This window comes from Carassius carassius, chromosome 35 (assembly GCF_963082965.1).
Source record: "Carassius carassius chromosome 35, fCarCar2.1, whole genome shotgun sequence".
Lineage (NCBI taxonomy): Eukaryota > Metazoa > Chordata > Actinopteri > Cypriniformes > Cyprinidae > Carassius > Carassius carassius.
The window spans coordinates 20,721,591-20,731,889 of NC_081789.1; the positions used below are offsets into that span (position 1 = coordinate 20,721,591).

Genomic DNA, 10,299 nt, shown 5'->3' on the forward strand with positions numbered 1-10,299 from the left:
ATAGCAGTTAGCAGGAGTAAGGTTTAAGGTTCATTTCTTGTAATTATGCATAATTTACTGTTATTCCTATACTAATACATAAGTGTAACAAAGACACTGTAAAAGAAAGTGCTACACAATATTAAATCTGTTATCTCTTGACAATATTATTTACACTGTAAAATAAAGTGCTACACAATATTAAATCTGTTATCTCTTGACAATATTAAGGCCTTCAAACCTAAATACTCCAATTTGTATTATTTAGTCACTGGAATATATATATATATATATATATATATATATATATATATATATATATATATATATATATATATATATAATGTTTTTTTCAATGTGTATAAATTGCATTAAAAAATTTGCTTACCTTTTTTTTTTTAAATGACATTCAACATCACATTAACTATTTCCAGATGAAACACTCACATATGCCTTAATGGGTTTGATTATTAGAAATTGTGGCCTGTCTACTTGGAAAAAGGCTGTATGCATGCTTAATGCGTATTTCCCCCCAAGTTCGGTGAATGACCACAGAGACTTTGACACAGAAGCCCCTTCTAAACACTAACCACACCAGCAGGAAACCAACACTAACTCTCAATATTACTACGTTAGAATGAACTCATGAAGAGCAATTTCAGAATATTTACAGTGTCATTTACATTTATTATTTTTTTTCTTTTGCTAGAAATGTATGTAAAATATTAGCTATGTACATATACATTATAAGCTACTATTTTAATACATTAAACACTTTTAATTTAACAATTTGTTAATTATGTATTACCAGAAGCATTAAAATGAGGTGAAAGTGAAACAGACTTTACACAAATTAAACACTGTAGTCACTGATGTAATAGTCAGTCAATATATCATTTGCAAAGTTCATTCATTATTTATTTTATTCTTCATTATGTGAACATCTTGGTACTTTCCACTGTAAGACACACCTGCACTAGCAGTGACCGTGCTCTCATGATCATGTAAACAACTGAATTTAAGAAAGCTGTGAATGTTTCTTTTTAAACACAATGGTTGCCCATGAGATGATGAGGGGGTCTTTTGTTTCCGAGCGGACAGGTGATAGTTTTGCGGTAGGAAGCTCTGATGCTTATTTTCCCCCCTGTGAGTGTTTATAAAAGTGTAAGTAGTGGTGAGCTGAGGTAATACGCATCAGACTCACAAGAGAAGATGAGGTGTGTTTCGGTAACCCTTCTGCTGTGCCTGGCTACAATGCTGCTCGCTCAAGTTAACTGCCAAAGTAAGAAATACCTCCGTATTGATATTAATTCTTCAAAATAATTCAAATATATGATGTTATTTTTGAATTAAATGGTATTGTCAACATGAATGTCTGTGTTAAAAATGCTTTTGTTTCCTTTTGGTGTTTGTAGTAAGTGGCCGGGCAAATTGCCTTTGTCTCAAGACATCAAATCGGGTTCCTCGCAAGGAAATAATTGAATGCTACATGATACAAAATGCAGGCGTCTGCCATATTGATGCTATTTTGTGAGTTCTTTTTTCATATTGAGGCATAAATGCTGTGTTATATCTCAACTATTCAACAATATTTCATGCCAATATTTGAGAATACTACTTTTTTTTTTTCTAGGCTTTATTTCAGTACATGGTCATTTTACCCACAACATTGTTTAATTTAACAAATTATTAAATTTGGGTAATCATATGTTCCTTTTTATATTTTTTTGTATTGTCATGCTAAATGGTTACTTTTATTTATTTACAGATTTAAAACTGTCAGAGGTCGTTTTGTTTGCGCTGATCCAAAAATCCCTTTGGCCATTGTTGCCAGGAATTATGTGGATAACAAGAAAAAGGCAACAAAAGCCCTTCCCGTAAACTCTGCATCAATATTTAAAACAGCATCAATGCTGAATACCACATCACGATGGAATACAACGGGATGAACTAAGAACTACTTCAGTTGATCTATCCAAATTTTTAACATATATCTGTGATGTTTGTGTTGGATTTTATGTTATTTGCACATGGTTCATTAAAAATGTTTTGCGCAAAGTATAATGCAGTGATGTGCATGATTAAAAAAATAATAATATTGAGCTTGACAATTGTAAAATGTAAAATTCTAAAAATAATTTGTTCTTTAAAATTCCTTATGGCAGATAAAAAAAGTAAATGAATGAATAAAATGTGTTAAAATGTTAATTCTGAGTAATTCTGTGCATAAATATGTGTGATTGTGTCAGTTGGTAGATAGAAGATAAAAGTAAAACGTTCACACATTAACCCTTTTGTGGGTTAAGACACTCAAATCTACGTAGTTGTGTGGGTTTTCCACTTTCACAATACAAATACATCACATAAACCATAGCATATCTAACTTATGTACAATGTCTTACTTTTAAATACTAATATAGCATATGAAAAACGGTTAGACAACGCATGTGTGCATGTGAAAAACTGCAGTTGTGCACATTGAAACCCCCATCCCCATGCATTATGCATTACATTCCATGCACATGTTGGTTTGAGAGGAGGTGCACAGGGTGGGTTTTGTGAGAAAATGTGGGTGCTTAAAGAATTGGTTGGTGGGCAATGTGTTTCCATAAAGTCATGCGTATGTCTTTGTTGTACTTATCTAAAAAATCAGTAGAGCCTAGTTGCATTTCACATTTGTTCAGACTACTGCATTTACATTTTGGCTAGCAATTTATACCATGGATATATTTGTATTTGTCAGAAAGTGGGTCTGAATTTCTAATTTAAATCGAGCAAAGGTCAGTGAGGTATATGAAAGCTAGGTCAGGTTTTTGTGGTCTGGGATGATGGTTGCATATCATAGCAGGCTATAACATCCTGATGCCGTTGCTAGCAGCTATACAGCTCTTACCTGGTTTCCCAATGAAGTATAGCAGGGTTGAACCTGGTTAGAGATACCTCCTGGGGAAAACTAAGCTGTTGCTGGAAGAGTGCTAGTGAGGCCTAGAAGGGGGGGCTCATCCTGTGGTCTGTGTAGGCCCTAGTACTCCAGTATAATGACTCAAGAAGCATCGTCCTTCAGATAAATCATTACTGATGTTCTGACTCTCTGTGGTCATACAAATTTCCAAGATGTTCTTTAGAAAGAGTAGAAGTGTAACCCTGGCATCCTGGCTAAATTTGCCCATCATTATGGCCTCCTAATTGAGAGTGCATTATCCTGATGAAAGAGGCCACTGCCATCAGGGAACATCATTGTCATCAAGAGGTGTATGTGGCCTGCAACATCCACATGAATGCCAGAACCCAAGATTTGCCATCAGAACATTGCCCAGAGCATGAAATAGTCTCCACCTGCCTGTCTTCTTCCCATAGTGCATCCTGCTGCAATCTCTTCCCCAAGCAAATGACACAAACATACCTGGCAATCCAGCTGACCTAAAAGAAAACATGATTTAACAGACAGGTGTATCAGAGGCCAGCGAGTAGGTGCTGTGCAGGTAAACCTCACTCCCCTGATCTCAAGAGATGCACTAGTGACAGACAGCTAGTGGTTGCAGTCATTTAGCCTCCTTGTAAGTGCGTCCGCCTCCCATGCCGGAGACCCCGGTCCGAGGCCCACTCGGGGCGAGGACAAGGTGTGGCGGTTAGGACCCGGGAGAGAGAGGTTACACAGACAACCTTCTTCCACTACATTGTGGTCCAGTTCAGATGGTCACTAGGCGGACCGGGCTCTCCAGATTAATAAGCGTGCATATGTGCGGCACTATTCTCATCAAACTTTGATGCATTGTGTGTTCTGACACCTTTCTGTCATTGTCAGCATTACGTTTTTCAGCAATTTGAGATACTGTAGCTCTTTTATGCAATCAGACCAGACAGACAAGCCTTCGCTCCCCATGTGCATCAGTGACCCTGACTATGGGTTGTCCTTCCTCGCTCCACTTTTGGTAGGTACTAACCACTGCATAGAAGATATACCCCTTTACTATTACCATTTTGAAGATGCTCTGACCCAGTTGTCTGACCATTAATATTTTACCCATGTCAAGTCATTTGACCCAAGTCACTTTTTTCACCCATTTTTCCTGCTTCCAACACAAGAACTGAATTTCACTTTGCTGCCTAATATAACCGACCCCTAAACAGGTGCCGATGTGACGATATAATCAATTTTATTATCTCTCCTGTCAGTGGTTTTAATGGTGTGACTGATCGATGCAATGTTACACCTTTTTATGGCAGTATTTTTGTTTGCAAAATAGAACATTTAATTTGAGTTTAAATCCAAAACTACAGTGTCACTTTTACACAATGTCTGCATGGGTCTGCTCTGGGTGCTGTGGTTTCCCCCACAATCCTAAAACGTGTAGGAGAACTGAAACTATGAATTGTCCATAGGTGTGAATGTGTGTGTATCTGTGTATGACTGGCCATCCGTTCAGGTTGTTGCCCAAGATGCTGGGATTAGCTCTATCCTAACAACACGGCAGAGGATACATTGGTGTGGAAAATGGATAGATTGATGGATCTTAACCCATATCTTGAGTTTTTAATTATCTTGGTACCATTCTCTCCCCAGGCTCCAATCAATTTCCAGCTGTGGTGTATCTGTGGCCTAATGATGTGGGGCTCTTTTTATGTAAGCCCGTTTCAATCTTACCAACTGGAATTAACATGATGCAGTGTTACTTAGTTTACAGAAAGGTTTTATAAGATGGCATCTCTGTGGCAGGAAGTTCTGATGTTCTTCTTCCTGCTTGGTTGTGGTGACCCAAATTAACATGCATCAGACTCACAAGAGTGAAGATGAGGTTTGTGTATATAACTCTTCTGCTGGCTACAATGCTGCTTAATCAAGTCACCTGCCAAAGCAGGAAACTTTATGTATTTTTATTTCCCCCATATTTAACTTCACATTCATTTAAATAAATGATTATTGTTTGATTTAAATAATATTTGACAAAATAATGCCTATTGCTTGTTTGTTTGTTTATTTATTTATTTTTATTTTTTTGTTTCCTATGGGCTTATCATAGTACCTCTTAATTCAATCTGCCCTTGTCTCACAACATCACAAACTGCTGTCCACATAAAAAAAAAGTTACAGGATACAAAATGTAGGCCTCTGCCCTATTGATGCCATTCAGTGAGTTCTCTTTTTTTCTTATTGAAATATACTGTAATAGACCTCAGAAAAGTATTAACACCATATTTCATCATAAATTTAAGCTAAAATGTCAGAATACTAGTTCTTTTGTCCAGACCTTATTTTTTATTTAACTTTTATTTTAGCTTTTTATTTTATTTCATATTTTTTACTTATAACATTTTGATACCAAAACACATTATTTTATGGTACTTATACAGAGTTTGAATTAAATAAAAATATGTACATTATTTTGTTGTCATGTTAAATTATTACTTTTATGCATTTACATATTTAAACTTTTTGCTATAAACAACAAAATCTTTGGGTGAAAAGAGCCATGTAATTTGTGGACAAGAAGGCAAAAGAATGGAATGGGCATGAACTAAGAAGTGATTCACTTGTTAAAATGTGTCTAGCCTCTACATGGTCAATTTACAATATATTGTATAAATGTATATATATTTTTTCACTGTTTATTTTGTTTTCCCCATTTTTCTTGCTTCCAAAACATGAAATTGTGGCTAATTAGTATAACTTCACAATGCTTTGTCAAAGCAAATTAATTATTTTTGTTTGCAAAAACAACAACAAAAATATTGAATTTGAGTCTAAAAGTCAACTAATATAAACTTCTTGTTCATTAAAAATTTGTACAAAATTGATATTACACTATCAATCATGCCGATATTCTGAAGGAAAAAAAATAGCGCTGTTGCTTATGTGATGTTGTAGAACTACTGTTTATTCTATGTTATAAATGAAGATAACAAAAACTCATACATTGTCATGTTGATCGCTTTTCTTGAATTTAAGGCATGTTTTTAATCATTTTGGTGCTATTTCCCTAGGTTCATTTCTGACCCAGGTCTCCGGCATGATAGGCAGAAGCACTAACAAGGAGGCTAAATGACTGCAATGGTTGAACACTCGTGTTCGTGTCGTGTTGTCGGGGCCAATCAGAGAGGCGTTTACTGGTTGTGTTATGAATATGTGCTGCCTCGACCAATCAGAGTGATGTTGACTGGTTTTTGTCTCTTTGGTTGAAATCCAAAGCTCTTGATAGAGATTTGTCCTCGCCTGTCCTTTAACTGCTGTTGCTTCTTTTTAAATTAGAAATAAGGAGGATAGGTCTAATATATGCTACCATTAAATTATTTTCTGAACTATAATTTCCCACAAATTGCATTTCCAAATAAATAAACAGACACATGCAAAAAATAAAAGATGTTGAACGTCAAGATGACGTCCAAGTTGGGTCATGGTTGGATGTCCAAATAATGGACCTAGTTTGGACGTCCAATAGATGTTCAAAAATGGTCGTGGACCGATGGACCTAATATAGACATGATCTGCACGTCTATCCGACATACAATGTTTAGTGGGTTACATGATACAAAAACCAGGCATATGCCATATTGATGCAGTTTTGTGAGTTCTTTTTTCTTATGGAGACGTTTATTTTGTGATAGATCTCAGCCTTTCGACTATAAATGTTCACAGTCAAAGGTCATTTCATTTGCGCTCATCCACAAAGCTCTTCGGCAATAAATGCCATGCAGTATTTGAAGATAAAGGGTTTTGAAAAGACCGCATTTCTCATAAACCCCAAACCAACATTTTAAAGGGGGTCAACGCAAATTACAATATCAGACTGAAAAGGTGAGTGATTATTTTACCTAAACTACTTCAATGTGTTAACAAAAGTCTGTATTGATTTATTTATTGCGCCTGATCAGTTTACATTTATTTCAGTTAATATTCCTGTATTTCATTTAAACTGTTTTGGTAAAAAGAATATCAGATGCTAAAAATGTTTTAGTTTCCTCTGGGTATTTGTAGCTACTGGCAATTTTTTACGGTATTTTTTAGCAAAGGAAGATATCAAAAGTTGCAAGATACTTAAAGCAGACATTTGCCATACTGATGCCATTCAGTAAGTTTTTCTCATGAAATTGTATACACTATTAGCCTGGGAAAACCCAGACTACTTCCGGCGAATTTCAATTCTCTCTACAGAATAGTCTGGCAAAGAGGACTATCTAGCTCGTTTCTGTGCCGCCGAAATCGCGGCACCAATCAGAAACGTTGAGGCGGGGTTTACACGATGACGACAGCGCAGCGACGGTAAAGCAGATTTTGTACATTACAAAGCCCAGCAAAGAAAACTTTGGAGAGATTTAAAATTGACATTGAATATTCCTGTACCTTTTGTGGTAATTTTGATGAAACAATTTGTCATCTGTTTTATGACTGTATATATAGTAAGATATTTTGGAGAGATGTTGAAAACTATATAAGACGTAAAACTGGACAAACTTTAACATTGAGGGGGAAAGATGTGTTTATTTACTTTGAAGATGGTGGAACAGATAAGGATTTTTCTTTTTTTGTCCAATTGTTTTTAGTCTTAGGAAAATTCCATATTCATAAGAAGAAATGGGCAGAGTCCAAACCAAATTTTGAACACCTTTTAGCAGAGCTAAAACAATATCACACCACTGTAAGAGGTCTTAAAAATAGAAAGGCTATTAAGACCGATCTTGTACTTTCTAAATATGTTTAATTTGATCCTTTTATGTAATTTGGTCTCGTTTTTTTTATTTATTTATTTTTATTTTGTGTTTATTGTTTGTTTTGTATGCCTGTTTTAGTAGTGTATTTGTGTATCAACCTTGGCATAAACAGATGTTGTTGTATTGTATTGTTAATACTGAATTAAAAAAAAAAAAAAAAAAAAACATTATTGTACATTACAAAGATGGATGCTGCAGAGGAACATTCGTTCGAAACTGCTATCGCGTCTGTTTTAAGTGATTTAAACTTTAACTTTGCGTTAAAACCCGAGCAAAGAACAACACTTGAAGCCTTTATATCTAAAAAAGATGTTATCGCTGTCTTACCGACTGGATTCGCTCTGCATACGTCATCTCCTTCATCGCTCTGATTGGTTTTAGGTCTACCCAATTGCGCCCAGAGGCATTTGAACGAGGTCCGTCGGTGACGCCCCTTTAGAAACGAGACGTCTAATAGGCTTTGCCAGACCCTAACTCAGTTTCAACTGAAAAGGGTCTGGTTTTAACCAGGCTAATACACTATTATAGAATATGTTAATTTCATGATAAATCTGAGCTAAGATGTTGGAATGCTTGTTCATTTTGGCAGGCCTTAATTTAATGCATTGACACATTTACTCTAAAGATTTTGATACAAAATCACATGGTACTTATATACAGTTAAATAATTCAACATCTGTACACTTGTATATTTTTTGTGTTGTCATGCTAAGTTATAACTGTTATCTAGTTACAGATTTAAAACAGTCAACAGTTTAACTTTATGCTCTAATCCACAAAACTTTGGTTAAAAAGAGAGATACAATTTTTGGACAAGAGGGCAAATGAAACGACAGTCCATCCCATGAGTTCCACACCAAGATTTAAAACAGCATCAGTGCAAAATACAACATTACACTGGAGTGGACTGGATGAACTAAGAAGTCATTCACATAAGTAACATGAATATTTTTTACCTATGTCTATAATATGTATTATATATATATATATATATATATATATATATATATATATATATATTCCTGATTTTATAAAACATATTGTTTTAAAAAATTGGCTGTTGACATTTTCTAAGAGTGCTTTATGGAGTGATAAAAAGAGAAATCCAAAATCCTTTCCGTAAATAATGTCAACAATACAATTTTGAACCTGGCTTCAGTGTTTAGATTTTTTGTTATAGAAATGTATGGAAATAACTAAGTATGTATTTAATTACTCAATGTCTTATTTGCATATGTTAACATAAAAAAGTGTAATACTAAATATTTTAAAATTGTTAATGTAATCAACTAGATAACTACTGTAGATTACCCTGTTCACCTGGGCTTCATCTCACTTATATTATATGGTATCACTTCTCCATGTTTTTTTTACCCCCAGTATGGTTAATAACCAATAAAAATGTTGTGTGCTTAGGTGTATGTATCGCAGTTAGATTTGAACTTGGAGTTCATGCATTTACTGGCAAAAACCTGATAAAATAAAACAAAAAGAATGGATTATTACAACCTGTAGAATATAATGAAGTATTTACTCATCCCTTTTGAGGATTTAGACAGATTCAAATCTAGTGGGACTTCCACACAGGCAACAGGCAACAGAGATGAGACAGTTATGGAAGATTGCTGGAACAGCTTTGAAAATCAACTGGCAGAGGAGGTGCAAAGGAAGCGACAAGAGCAGGCAGATAGGTAGGACTCTGCAAGGCAACATAAAACTGTGTGCAGGTACTTGTTGATTGCAGACCCTGAAATGGAACAGGATCAAGGAAGGGGGAACCAGCGGGCAGGAATTCAAAAGGAAACAGCTCAGGAGAGGAAGCCTATCAGTACCAAGACTAGGGCACAAGACAAAGGGCAAGGAACATATGTTCAGCCACATCCACAGAGGGCAAGCGAGGGCAAGAATGACCATGAACTGGCAAAGACAAGAGGGCAAGGGGAACTATAAATAGGGAGGCATTTCGCATGAGGATCAGGTGAGCACAATTAGACCAAAAAGGACTGGACAAAAGCTGCGTTCCACTCCACTTTTAGACACTCACTCGCAAACTTCAATAAGCACTTCCCCTTGGGGAAATCTCTGCTGTCATTTTGCAGTGAGTTCCACTTTGTGAAGTGGACGAGAGAATTTTATATAGACAGACCCACGACCCCCTGATTTTGAACAATGGAGTGAGTTTACTTCATATGCACCCATCAGACCACTCTACAGACTACAATGGAGCATGACTGTGACGTCATCGCAGATTTTGTTTTATTTATCCCCACCCCAAATGGCTCGGCTCGGTGTTAATCTTCAGTTCTCTCTTCACAGCAGTTCAGTCAGTGTACTGTTTGAGTAAATGAACTACTTAATTAATTACTCTGGGATATTGGCTTGTTTTAATTCAGAGGGAGTGTCAGCCACATTAAAAAAGTTAACAGCTTAAGTCAGTTGTGGATTAATGTGTATTGGATATGCGAACCTTTTAAAACGATTCAGTTCGATTTGGTGAACTGGTTCAAAACATCCGGTTACATCGAATGATTTGTTCGCAAACCGGATAACACAAACTGCTTTGTTTTGAACTCTCTCACAACATACACGGAAGAGAAGACAATGATGAATAAA

At 35.8% G+C, this 10,299-nt stretch overlaps 1 long non-coding RNA gene across 1 annotated transcript; it reads left to right on the forward strand.

Annotated features, from left to right (window-relative positions):
- The first annotated feature begins 464 nt into the window (after positions 1–464).
- On the forward strand, positions 465–2,017 carry LOC132115752 (uncharacterized). Its single transcript, XR_009425556.1, has 3 exons — positions 465–1,261; positions 1,395–1,509; positions 1,748–2,017. It is a non-coding gene; the product is annotated as an uncharacterized LOC132115752 (long non-coding RNA).
- The last annotated feature ends 8,282 nt before the right edge of the window (positions 2,018–10,299 follow it).